This window comes from Salmo salar, chromosome ssa20 (assembly GCF_905237065.1).
Source record: "Salmo salar chromosome ssa20, Ssal_v3.1, whole genome shotgun sequence".
NCBI lineage: Eukaryota > Metazoa > Chordata > Actinopteri > Salmoniformes > Salmonidae > Salmo > Salmo salar.
Window position 1 is genome coordinate 51,157,692 of NC_059461.1, and position 13,794 is coordinate 51,171,485.

The 13,794-nt window shown below is 42.2% G+C and overlaps 1 long non-coding RNA gene across 1 annotated transcript; it reads right to left on the minus strand.

The window, feature by feature from the left end:
* Positions 1-785: 785 nt before the first annotated feature.
* On the minus strand, positions 786-13,370 carry LOC106580733 (uncharacterized). The gene is made up of 3 exons (XR_006760962.1): positions 13,238-13,370; positions 4,476-7,123; positions 786-3,680 (listed from the first exon to the last, which is right to left on the minus strand). It is a non-coding gene; the product is annotated as an uncharacterized lncRNA (long non-coding RNA).
* Positions 13,371-13,794: the final 424 nt, after the last annotated feature.

The window sequence follows — 13,794 nt, forward strand, 5'->3', positions numbered from 1 at the left end:
GCCATCACAAAGCCCTGACCTCAATCCTATACAACATTTGTGGGCAGAACTGAAGAAGCGTGTGCGAGCAAGGAGGCCTACAAACCTGACTCAGTTACACCAGCTCTGTCAGGAGGAATGGGCCAAAATTCATCCAACTTATTGTGGGAAGCTTGTGGAAGGCTACCCGAAACGTTTGACCAAGTTAAACAATTTAAATGCAATGCTACCAAATACTAATTGAGTGTATGCAAACTTCTGACCCACTGGGAATGTGATGAAAGATATAAAAGCTGAAATACATCATTCTCTCTACTATTATTCTGACGTTTCACATTCTTCAAATAAAGTGGTGATCCTAACTGACCTAAGACGGAATTTTTACGAGGATTAAATGTCAGGAATTGTGAAAAACTGAGTTTAAATGTACTTGGCTAACGTTTATGTAAACTTCCGACTTAAACTGTAAATGTTGTATTACAGTATAATAGTCCAATTTGAGTCTATCTCCTTGCAAGGGGCATTATCTCTAGAAGGCCACTTGAGTGTGGCTGTGCCAGAACGAATAAGCTGATTTCAATTTTGAACTGGAGTTGCCATTTCAGAGCCAATGCTAATTCTGAAAGAACAAGAGAATCTTCTCTCTTTAAACCCATCACTATGATTTGGGGGGAAAACATTTGTTCAAAGGATGAAATTAGTCCACTGCGGATTCAACCCCATATGAGTAGGACATTGACAGATTTGTGATAGCACAATATTATTCATTCACATGCAAATGAAGAATAACCTGACAGGACAACCCATCATTTTCACATTCTTATCAATTTAATTGAATTAAACAGGATGGTAAATCATGAGGTTAACACACAATATAGATTTTTTTATTATGCAGGTAAAAACATGTTTACTTCTAAGCTTTTCTGTTCACTTGCAAGAGTGTGTAAAAAAAACACATCATGACTATAGCAGCAATTTTTCTGCACTGACAATTGCTAAAACATTGGAAAAATGTACATGATCAATAAAAAGTTTACAAAAAATATTCCACATTAGTTCTACATGTACAAAGTAATGAATCATCCAATCAATATTCCATAAGATCATGATTATTACATTATTTATCCCTTACTGGAACGCAGCTTGCAGAGATGTCGACGAACAACATTTTGGGACGGAAGTAACACAATACATGCAAACACGCTAAGTAAGCTCATACTAAATCAAAATATCACAAAAGAAATTGAAAACACAAGAAAATGATCATGGTTGAACTGTCATGTGGTCTCGCACCAGCTGCATTTAAGTGTTTTCCATATTAAGATGTCTTTGCGATGAGCATGTACACATGGCTTGGATGTTGGGACTACTGGTATTGAGGAGCATATGAACAACAGAGCTGGCCTAATTTACTGACGTGTACACATCCATTATCCTTATAAAGGTACACATATTGAATCCTGGCTCATGTAATGCAAGCCACGTTTCACAACGCGTGTGTGCGCATGTTTTGGTTAATCTAGCATGGGAACAAAATAATAATGAGCCTGAAATATCATGTTAAAAATAAAAATGAATAACCCCCATAGTGTTTATACTGTACATTGCAATCATGCTTTTACACATACTGAAATGAAAAGAAAACCCCCAAATGTTAGATTTCCTTCTCTTTTTTTTTACAAGATATCTTTTCAAAGTAGGTCATACATTTATGGAAAGTCAAGACAGTAAGTGTTCCCCTCCCCCTCTAGAAATGTAATTTAAAACAATTGCAGTGACATGACTCTGTGCAGTATTTTGTAGGAAGTAAATTGTTATAGAATGCTTTTGTGAATGAACATTGTGAATTAATTGAACTAATACAGCTCCTGTATTTAGCCAACAGCCTTTCTGTTAATCAGTATTTCATAGCGGTAACCCTGACACCTACAGGGAGCTTTCAGAACTTACAACACTGCAACTGGATGCACAGAAATGTAGAATCCAAGGCTTCAGAGTCAACGAAGTCGATAAATATCCATTCATTCATTGCAATGAATATGTGAATCGCTGTCAGAAAATCAATTTCAAAACAAGACATACAAGACATACTTTCTAGGTCCTTTGAGTGTCATGAGTCACAGCACATTCCAAATAAAGTTAACTACAAGTAACCTTGAATAAGATATGGTATTATTTGTTGAAGTCATAAATATGATGTCTGTTACTGTCACCTCTCAAGTCCCACCTATCCACAATATTCCTCCCAGCCTCCATGTAGTCTTTATGGGTTTCCTCTGGGTGCTTTTATAAAGTCACAGTCCCTAGTCAACCATACTGTTTCTGCTGTACTCAAGATATAGGAAGTCAGCTTTAATTAGCATATATATTCCTGGAGGCCCGAGGAAGGATGGAAAATTCCTGGGAGTCTGCAGAGACAAACACAAACAAGCCATTGGGTTAGGGGAGCCGCTGTGAATCAGCAGGGAAGGGATATGATGTCCGGCAGCATTAAAGTCAAGAAGCATTCTCATATCTCCGACTTAACAAACATGCAGCGAAGCCTCGTTGGGTAATGCAACACTCTGCAGAGGAAGAGAGCTGGGATGCTTAGCGTCTGACGAGGACCCAGAGCCAGAAAACACCACAAAAGTAAGGTGATCTATGGAGGGTGTTCCCATGGCAACAACATATAGAAACACCCACTTGAAGTCTGACTATATTTTCATTACCCCGCTAGGTTATTGGTCAATTTATACATGTGTATATCATGATATGTGTAATGTTGGATTCAAAACCGTTTAAATATTTACAAATTGTTATGGATTCTTATGAATTATAGAGCTCCCAAGTTAGTTTGGGGGAGCATATTCACGCAACATAGTCTTGGGCTATACCTACAGCGGTAAGCATGTTTGAGTGTGTGTGAATAACTACAGTATGACATTCAGCAATACAGTGCTTATTCATTCAAGCTAAATTATAACTAGTATAATTGGATCGAATATTAGCTTCAGGCCTATATTGAATCTTTATTGCAGAAGTGCAGCGTTACATCGGGATTGACATGTAAAGGCAATGTTCCCGCGTTAGTGGAGACCGCATTCTTGGTAAACTCTGCATTATGTCAGCTCAATTACCTTTACATTTCTATCACACAATCTGTAATGCTTCAGCGATACAGACTGAATTGATGAAGCGATAGACTGAACAGAATCCAAAATTGAAGCTTACCTAATCTAGCTCAACTTTAAATGGCCCCTATAAATGTTATCATTTGCTAATTATAACTATGATGAGAAAATGGTATGAAACATTTACAATGTATTGAAAGATGAGGGAAAAAAATACAAACCCTGAGAGCACATAACGACATCATAGCATTGTCATTACAACCATGTTATAGAAAGGTACATTTACATTGTGTGTGTGTGTGTGTGTGTGTTCGCTTATATACCCAGCTGCTCCTTGCTCCTACAATTCTCCTCTCGTAGGAGTGACTTGTCCATTTCCCCAGCAATGACCGGACTATTTCTTGTTGCCTGGGAAGGAATAGGCATGTGGGCATGAGGTGCCCTGCCTCGGGTCAGAGGCCAGTGCCAATGCAGAAAGCACGGTCTAGTGCTCTGCATGGATGGAAGGAGAGAGAACAGAGGGGAAAGGAGACGGAGGATGGAATGCTCTATGGGGTGTGATTAAGCAGACTTCAGTCCCCTCTGGGCCTAGGGAGGGAGGAAGTCAAACGTGGTGAAATGCATCTGTTGGTGGAGGGAGCACTCCATGGCCACGTCTCCCCCATTTAACAGCTGTAACTGGCAGGGTAGGGTCTACATGAGTATTTTCATAGTAGTGTTTCTTTATGAATGTGACATTTATCATATAACACAGTAGAGGATACATGATCACAAGTCTACACACGCTCTCAGTTAACACCATAAAGAGATTCATCCATTAGTACAAATAAGGAAATGGCATGCTTAATGGAATGTTTAAATTCAATATATAGTGTAGTGTGACTGAAGTAATGTTGACTTATAGAAATAAAGAAACACAGTACATCAAACAAATATGATTATGAATGAAGCATCACTCCAAGTTACCCAATACTAAAAAATAACTATTCCCTTTAACAGGCATAACGTATAGCGCAACAATTCACTTTTTACATGGAGGCTGTAATTAAAAACAAATCTTAAACAGCAAGGGGCAGTTTCCCGGACACAGATTAAGCCTAGTCTTGGAATAAATAGTAAGGGGCAGTTTCCCGAACACAGATTAAGCCTAGTCCTGGAATAAACAGTAAGGGGCAGTTTCCCGGACACAGATTAAACCTAGTCCTGGAATAAACAGTAAGGGGCAGTTTCCCGGACACAGATTAAGTTTAGCCTGGAATAAACAGTAAACTCAATAGAGAATCTCCATATACATTTTTTTTGTTGTTGCCAGGATTAGCTTTATTAATCTGTGTCCGGTGAACCGTGCGCCTAAGTGACATTGCAAACTGGTTCACACGGTACCTGGACTTGAGGCTGTGATGACGTTTTGTGGTGTTTAGGAGGACCATCATCCATGGTGGTCAAGGGGCGTCCATGGTCAATAAGAAGTTGACGGGTAGGAGTTGTGTTAGTCAGTTCAGGCACATAATTTGAGCCGTAGACAGTGGGCACCTGAGCCTTAACCAGTCCCATGTCAAAGCACACAGCCGATACAAGGGTAGAAGAAATTCCTATTATAGCTACCTGGGATTCCTCACCTAGTTCATATGAATTTTGCTTCAGAATAGTTACAGTATTAAAGCAACTACATATAGTGGGGATGTATAATACTAACTTGTTAGCATCATATTGAGGTATTGCCAGCAGATACTTATGAAGACCCCATTCAGTGCGATTGTTGTTGTTTATTGTAACAGACAACGGATTAATGTTCCCGCAGGTTTCTGGCTAAACTCTCTAAGGACCCTGAAAAGGACCGCTCAGAGATGCCATGATGAATCGGTCTCTTGTTTTCATTAACTCTACTGTACAGTGAGATCAGGGCAATTAGCTGTGTGAAGTGATGGCTCAGACAGACCTTTGATCCTAAATCTCTCCATTTTCAAACTTTTTATTCCACTTCGTTGGTTTCAATAAAAATAATGGAATTTTCCATTCAACTTCAAAAAAAGTTTTGTATTTCAAAGAGATGACATGGAAGTTGGCTGTTATAAATCAATTCCCATGCAGTCACTCCTCTCGTCTACTCCTCTCTCCTTCCCCCTTCTCTCTATCAACTAGTGCTGATTAAATGAGGAAGTCACACTCTAAAAATGCACTTGAAGCACTATCTTTGTTCAGAGCAGCTGAGTGCAGCAGGGATCAGCTCTGTTCTGATCACCACAGCGCAACGGGAGGTCAGTGTTCGCTTTAGGAAAGAGAGAGAGAGGCATTACATCTCATTAAAGCCCTGCCGTTTGACAAGTCTGTGGCCCGGCTCCACTGGGTGCATGGGAGACAGCACAGCACGGAACTACTGGGGCTGCTGCCACCTACACACACACACTAGTCTACTGAGAGACATTCTGAGGAGAATGTGAGATTCTGCCTGCCTGGCACAGCAACTAAAAAACTAACGTTAACAGCAATGGGGTTTCTTATGACGAGAGAAATCATTTGATTGCTAGCTCAACAGCTTGAGGTTGTTGTAGCAGTGGTCTGGTAATGGTGGGCGGCTCAATGATTTAGTGTGATGTAATTGGTGGTTCCGTAATTTCAGAATGTCAGCAGGGGTGGTATAACATCTGATTTGTGCTGACAACTTCATTCACTCATTTGGCTTGTGGGTGATACTGTGTTTCTACACATTTGTCTCACTCATAAACATTAGCCACTGCTATCCCACTGACGGCACAGACGGCAATTCGACATCTATTCCATGTTGGCTCAACGTCGTTTCATTGAAATGACGTGGAAACAACATTGATTCAACCAGTGTGTGCCCAATAGGATGCCTTTACTGCATAGTTAAACTGGCACAGGTCTACAGCCACTGCAGAACAATGCAGTTAAAATGAAAGAAAACTCCCCACTTTATTGCGTTTTATAAAGTGCTTGGGGAGATTTCTATCACTGACAGGCTGATGAGGACAGGACAGAGCAGTAATGGTGAATGGTAGTGCAGGGGTGCAGCAGTCACAGGAAATAACACCAGGTACTGGGGGCCCTGCCAAGCCTGCCCTGGGCCCCTCCGCTGTCCCCTCTGCCCCACTACCAGCCACCATCTGTCACATATCTCTCCACTGGTCTCCGAGACGATGGCCAGCCACAACGAGAGATGCTGATTATTTATTTCACCCTTATTTAACCAGGTTAGTCTTGTTGAGATAAAAATCTATTTTTCAAGAGGGAACTGGACCAAGACAGCAGCATCAACACATCCATTCCAGACAAACAGTCACATGACATCAACCAGACAAAGATATATGATGTGGTGTTCTGTTCAGGTTCATAGGCAGAGGGGATCTCACAGCTGTACACTTCCCTAATCCTTTAGGCTGACCTCTGGTGAACCCTTCAATTGGAAAGCAGAAGGGAGGCTCACTCAACTGCTTTATATATTGCACACTTCCTTAAATAATTTACCATGTTCATTATAAAAAGGCACAGCCCACATCAGCTCACTTCACCATTTCTCATTAAAAAAAAAAACAGTGTGAGACATAGGCTTAAGTTAAGATACAGTATGGTAACTACGGAGGATTGTTTCTCTCATTCCTAGTCCTGGAAAACATCAGTTAAGCCAGTCCCTATATTTTCACTATCATATTCCATTGACCCTCAGAACAGGGCCTTGGCTTTAATATTATGGGTGGACACTTACAAGAGTAAAATTAATATAGGGATAGGTTAAAGTGGAGGAAAGATGGGGCAAGAGGGATGTTCGGCTGTGTGCTTGTAACTAACGGGTCTTAGAAGGCACAGGCGCAAACCACTGCTACCACTACTATGTTGCCGATGGTTGCAATGACGGCTACCCAAAGCCAGATGGCGTCGCTGGAGTACTTGCCCTCCTCTTCCACCTCGGTCGGCCGGGAGAAGTTGACGTTGAGGTTGGAGGTGGAGGTCTGGAGGGACGTGTTGCCATTGTACGGGGAATCCATGAAGGCCCCACTCACAGCCGGAAAATGCTGAGGGACAAAAGAAAAGAGGAGAGAGATGAAAAGATGACTTGGATCAAGGCCAGCATAATAGCATATCAGAGATAGCCCATATGTACAGCAGCTCTGTAACCCTGTGTCCCAAAAAAAGCATCTGGAGGGTAACAGGTATCATAAGGTTGATAAAATGGTCCAGTACTCAGTTATTGAAGTACTGAACACTAAATGTGTTTTAAAGGGTATAATAGCGAGACACATCAGTGTGACATGTAGGAACATCCCACATATAATGTGAACTGTATGATGTGAACAGAAATGCCCTCAGTGCTGTGAACAAGAACAATCAAGAGCATCTGGTTAGTCACTGTTGGGGTTTCTACCTTGTGTCCTATTCTAACGATCATAGCTAACGATCATAACCTATATTATCCAACACAGTCAGTCATTGTCTCCCTTTTTCCTATGGGACTCACCAGTGTTTGTATATAAGCTTTACTCAAATCATTTACTATGTTAAACTATACTACTCAAAATGAAAACCCATTAACAGTTTAAAGGTGCAGTTTCATGGCCATAAATAATATAATAAGAATATTTTTGCTGTGGCTTTGTTGATGTGATTCTTGCAAATGTGCAGCTTTGAACTAGCTAAATAACCTACCAGACAAGAGTGTTTCTGTTGTTACACTACATGACCAAATGTATGTGGACACCTGATCGTCGAACATCTCATTCCAAAATCATGGGCATTAATATGCAGTTGGTCCCCCCTTTGCTGCTATAACAGCCTCCACTGTTCTAGGAAGGCTTTCCACTAGCTGTTGGAACATTGCTGGACCTGCTTCTATTCAGCCACAAGAGCATTAGTGAGGTCAGGTACTGATGTTGGGCGATTCAGTGTTCCAATTCATCCCAAAGGTGTTTGATGGGGTTGAGGTCAGGGCTCTGTGCAGACCAGTCAAATTCTTCCACACCGATCTCGACAAACCATGTCTTTATGGACCTTGCTTTGTGCACGGGGAAATTGTCATGCTGAAACAGGAAAGTGCCATCCCCAAAATGTTACCACAAAGTTGGAAGCACAGAATCGTCTAGAATGTAATTGTATGCTGTAGCATTAAGATTTCCCTTCACTGAAACTAGCCCAAACCATGAACAACAGCCCCAAACCATTATTCCTCTCCACCAAACTTTACATGTGCACTATGCATTAGGACAGGTAGTGTTCTTCTGGCATCTGCCAAACCACAGATTTGTCCATTGGACTGCAAGATGGTGAAGCATGGTTCAACACTCCAGAGAAAGCGTTTCCACTGCTCCAGAGTCCAATGGCGGAGAACTTTACACCACTCCAGCCGACGCTTGGCATTGTGCATGTTGACCTTAGCCTTGTGTGTGGCTACTCGGCCATGGAAACCCATTTCATGAAGCTCCCGACGGACAGTTCTTGTGCTGACATTGCTTCCAGTGGCAGTTTGGAACTTGGTAGTGAGTGTTGCAACTGAGGACAGACGATGTTTGCGCGCTACGCGATTCAGCAATCGTTGGTCTCTTTCTGTGAGCTTGTGTGGCCTACCACTTCGCGGCTGAGCCGTTCTTGCTCCTAGACGTTTCCACTTCACAATAACAGCATTTACAGTTGACCGGGCCAGCCTTAGCAGGGCAGAAAATTGACGAACTGAGTTGTTGGAAAGGTGGCATCCTATGACGATGCCACGATGAAAGTCACAGAGCTCTTCAGTATTTCCATTCTACTGTCAGTGTTATCCTATGGAGATGGGCATGGCTGTGTGCTCGATTTTATACACCTGTCAGCAACGGGTGTGGCTGAAATAGCCAAATCCACTAATTTGAAGGGGTGTCCACATACTTTTGCATATATAGTACATTTGGAGGATTGTTCGGAGGACACGGCCAGGTTTGTTTTCACTCCACGTACTTATTGGTGTTTTCTGTCTTCTTCACCCCTCTTCACCTTGCCTGGCTTAAAACGCACATCCATTTATCAGCTAAGTCTGAGTTGGCCCACCCTGCTCTAACATATGGCAGACCAGCCAGACGGGACAACTGCACCCAGTGATGGCCCAATCATTTAGCTGTTCCCTGTCCCCGCGCCTCATTGCACCGCCGGTCTAGATGGAGACATACTCGATCCATCAGGAAGGGACAGGTTCATCATTCTCTTCCTCCCATCTGCTACTGATAAGAAGAGAAAGGAACCAGGAGGAACCACCGTCTACCTCCACTACACCTCCTATTAGGAAGAGTGATCAGGGAGAACTTGGTGTCAAACAAAGTTTCAATTGAACAGCAATTAAAGTTGTGTAGTGTTGTCAAACTGTCAGAAACCGTATCAGGGAAGCTCATCTGCGTACTGGTCGTCGTCACCAGAGTCTTGACCTGACTGCAGTTTGGTAACCGACTTCAGTGGGAAAATGCTCACCTTGGATGGCCACTGGCACACTGCAGAAGTGTGATCTTCACAGATGAATGCCGGTTTCAACTGTACCGGGCAGATGGCAGAGAGGATGTATGGCGTTGCGTTGTGTGGGCGAGTGGTTTGCTGATGTTAATGTTGTGAACAAAGTGGCCCATGGTGGCGGTGGGGTTATGGTACGGGCAGGCATAAGCAACGGACAATGAACACAACTGCATTTTATCGATGGCAATTTGAATGCACAGCGATACCGTGACGAGATCCTGATGCCCATTGTCGTACCATTCATCCCCCGCCATCACCTCATGTTTCAGCATGATAATGCACGGCCCCATGTCGCAACGATCTGTACACAATTCCTGGAAGTTGAAAATGACCCAGATCTTCCATGGCCTGCATACTCACCAGACATGTCACCCACTGAGCAAGTTTGAGAAATTGTTGCCTGTTACATTTATATTTTTGTTCAGTGTATCATGTCGATTTAAAACAGCTGGACATAGTGGTTCAAGTGTTTCCATGACCTATTTAGGCAAATTGCCCATTAATACATTTGTGACTGCCTGTATGCCCTCCCACCTATCTGTTTCATGTCTCAGGTTTCCGCATGGATAGAATGCAATAACTGACACATATCCTAATAATTCTCATGTGCCAACGTATCGCCACATCGGCTGCCTCGGTTAGTCCGTGCCATGGTGGAACTTTCACTCCAGTAGATCTGAAATAATTGGATGGTGAAACTTGCCAGCCAACCAGAAAAGCAAGGCGAAGAAATTCAGGCATTCTTGAAAGTCAGGACAATCCTTGTACTGCAAAGAAACATTTTTATAGTTAAACATTTTTATTTTGCAAGCAGTAGGCATTTAGAATTAAATGTAAAGTGGAGCTTATACAGTAATTACTTGATGATGTGCCCCATGTACCTTCTAAAGTATTCGGCAATCGTAATTCATTTCCATCATAATTTGTCGCAATAAAGAAAGTTAGGCAAAATAAATACACCCATGTCGAACGGATAAAAATGTTGTCGACCTATAGAAAGGGTATCCTATATCCGCCGTTTCCAATACACATGTCGCGATGATTGCTTTTGTCGAAAAAACCTGGGTTAATGGAAAACTGCCTAATGTCTCTCAATGGTGAGGATGTGTCTAAGGCCTTGAGCTACTTTTGAAAGACCTTAGAGACACAGGCCCGGTGAATGAATGAGACAAATTACTTTGATTGGCTCACAATGAGCTCTGTCTTTCCCTGGAGGCCAATGAGAAACCCATTAAAACAGACAGAAGGAAGCAGCAAATTAAGACTTGAGGTTCATCAATAGCGACCGCTGTTAGGAGTTGTAATTAATACTCTCTAACAAGGCAATGGGAAAAGAGCCAAGCATTCACTGGCAGGCCGGGGAGCCTAACTGACAGGCTTCTGTTTCCTGTCACAGCACGAGAGGAGAACTCAGCTAAATAACAACCGTGTCTTTGATTATGTCATCACCGTTTTATTTCAGTGTGCTATTAAACACCGGGAGGACCACGCAGGGTGTAAGGCCACCAGAGAAGTGTTGTGTCATGACAGGGATGATAAATGTTTAAGTAAATAACATACAGGCCCCGCGGCTGTGTTGTTTTGCATGATGATCACACACACATCAAATGACCAGCTGCCTCCAGCTTTAAGTTATTGTTTTTTCCCTTTATCCAAATACTGTTCATCAGACATATGATTACAGTTGGTGCCGTCAGGTGTTTAGCTGTGGTGAAATGTGTGCCAAAGCGTGTTCCACTGAGGTAACTAAAAATGAACTTTCCACTGAAACGTATATCACAGTCAACAAACATCTGGGTCCCAAATAAAGCTCTGGTTGTAGAATAGGACACTGGATATTCATAGCAACTCATTTCAGCAAAGTTAATAACCAGTTTAGGTTCCAGGAAGAGTTCTGAAGGTGTCAATCCAACCATACATGTGCTATATGTGGCTTGACCAATCACCATGCATACCACGAAGGTCCTAAAGACCTTACACTTTTCCCCACTCCTCAACTTAGTTTAAACGCAACCAGAGGTGATGTGCCCTGCCGCGTTTGGATGGAAGAGTTGTCTGCGGACGTTGTCACTGAAGTAGAGGCAGGGTGTGAGTTCACCGATCAATTCTTCTTGTTAATGATCAGTCTGTCTGATAACGTCTCCCTCACCTCACCAATTTTCAGTGAAGATGACAAAACCTAATTTAAGGCTCGGGTACAGCCCATGGTGTCAAAGCGAAAGTTCTAAACATGGACCTTTCTTACAGTGGAAGATAATTTGTATTATGGAAGATAATATCCAAGACAATATCCAAAATTCAATATCTAGATGGTTTAGATATCAATCTTCTGACAGAGAATAGAAAACATCAACTCACTGTGTGAAGGATGACGGAACATATCTATAAAACATCACAAACGTCATAGTTATTCACATATGCATAGCAGCACTTAAGTGATCTCTTACCACAGAGTTTCATCATCTGTCTCCATTCAAGTGTTGTGCTCCAGATAGGGATGACAGGGAAGAAGAAGAAGAACTAAGATGCAATGTAGACGAGGAACAATAATGTATGAAGGAGAAAGGAGAAGTTTGCTTTTTTAAAACCAAATGCATGTTTTATCACGAGCGATACCAAGTCTACAGGTAACTGCCAAAATAAAGGAAACAATTGAGTAAATGAGGGGTCCAGACACTTTTTGTTGTTGTTGGTGCTTTCACTTGTTTTTTGAGGAACTTACCCTAACAAGCGATTCATTTCCTAATGTACGAAAAAATATATATATATAAGAAAATGGGGAAAAATGTAAAAAATATCTCCATAAACCTCGTAATATGTATATTTAATTAAAGTGCCAAGATTTTTCAGAGAATAAAGAAGGCCGTTTAAGAGATCTGAGTGCTTGTAGTTCCCTTTTTGTTTTCGTAGTAAAGACTGAGCCCGAAATAACTATATGTGGTTGTAGTTGAACTATCCTCGTCATCACGTACTGTATCGCAAAATCAATGAGTAAGACAGCTAGCAGCTGTGACCTATTGGTCTTGTTTGTTTACATTTTGTATGCAATGTCATGCTTCTAATTCCAAAACATTTTAAGACATAGCGATGTGTCAGAATAATTCTGAGAATAACATTTCAAAGTCAACACACAATCCCTGGTCTAATGATTAATTTACCACGTCTTCACTCTCACAGGAGAGAAACGACTGACATAAATAGGAATGTTGTCAACCCAGCAAAAATGAAAGTGATGGTTATATCAGCCTAAATGTTTATCCACCATGTAAAGTCCGTCATGAGAGTCAAGTCATTAGTCTACCAGCTTAAAAGGCTAAAAGCCTAGGTCATTTTACCATGAACCATTAACTTGCCAATGCATTTAACAATTCACAATTTACATGCACCAATCGTACTTTGTTTAGCATGTCCCAAACATGCTCTGCCCATGTGTTCTTTCTTCAATGTGCATTACAATCACTAGGCACAGTGAAACTACACTGAACCACGTACGCCACACTTGTCAGCAAAACAAGCAAAGTACAAAGTTGCGTTGTGTAGAGGATGCAGGGACAGCGAAAGACAAAGGCTAGGGTCGACCCAGGGAAACGGGTGATGGGGACGACACAATATTTGAGGAGGGGGAGAGAGTACGAAAAAGAAGAGAGTGCAGGAGTACCTACTGTAGGCTGTTTCAGTAGACTTCTCTACCACTTGCTGTACCACCGGAGGGCTGCGCTGCGAGTGCTGATTCACCACAGAGAGGGGGATTTAAAAGGAGAGCGCTGAACTCAGACAGCACTGAGCAGCGATTGGACCAGTGCAGAGAGACTCATGACTCTGTGTGTGTGTGTGTGTGTGTGTGTGTGTGTGTGTGTGTGTGTGTGTGTGTGTACGTGCATGAGGGAGGGGCAAGGGGAGCAGAGGAACAGGGGTGAGTCTATAATTTAGCAGTGGGATTTCAGTAAACAGATAAAGGTCAGTCTACAAGACTTAGAGCTAACTCTTTGGGAATCTAAATCCCAAACAGACAAAGTCCACCTGGTCTCTGTCCGAATCCTGGATCTTCCGTGTGTACAGCCACCACTACGTCACCATTTCCCCCAGCCGCCCCCCTTTGCAAATAATATCATTATTCCACTAATGTATAAAGCCTTGCAAAGACAGTTGACACGATAGACTCCTGACATGCACAATGGACATCCTGACATGCAAATTGCTTTGGGCTTTGGCTCTGATG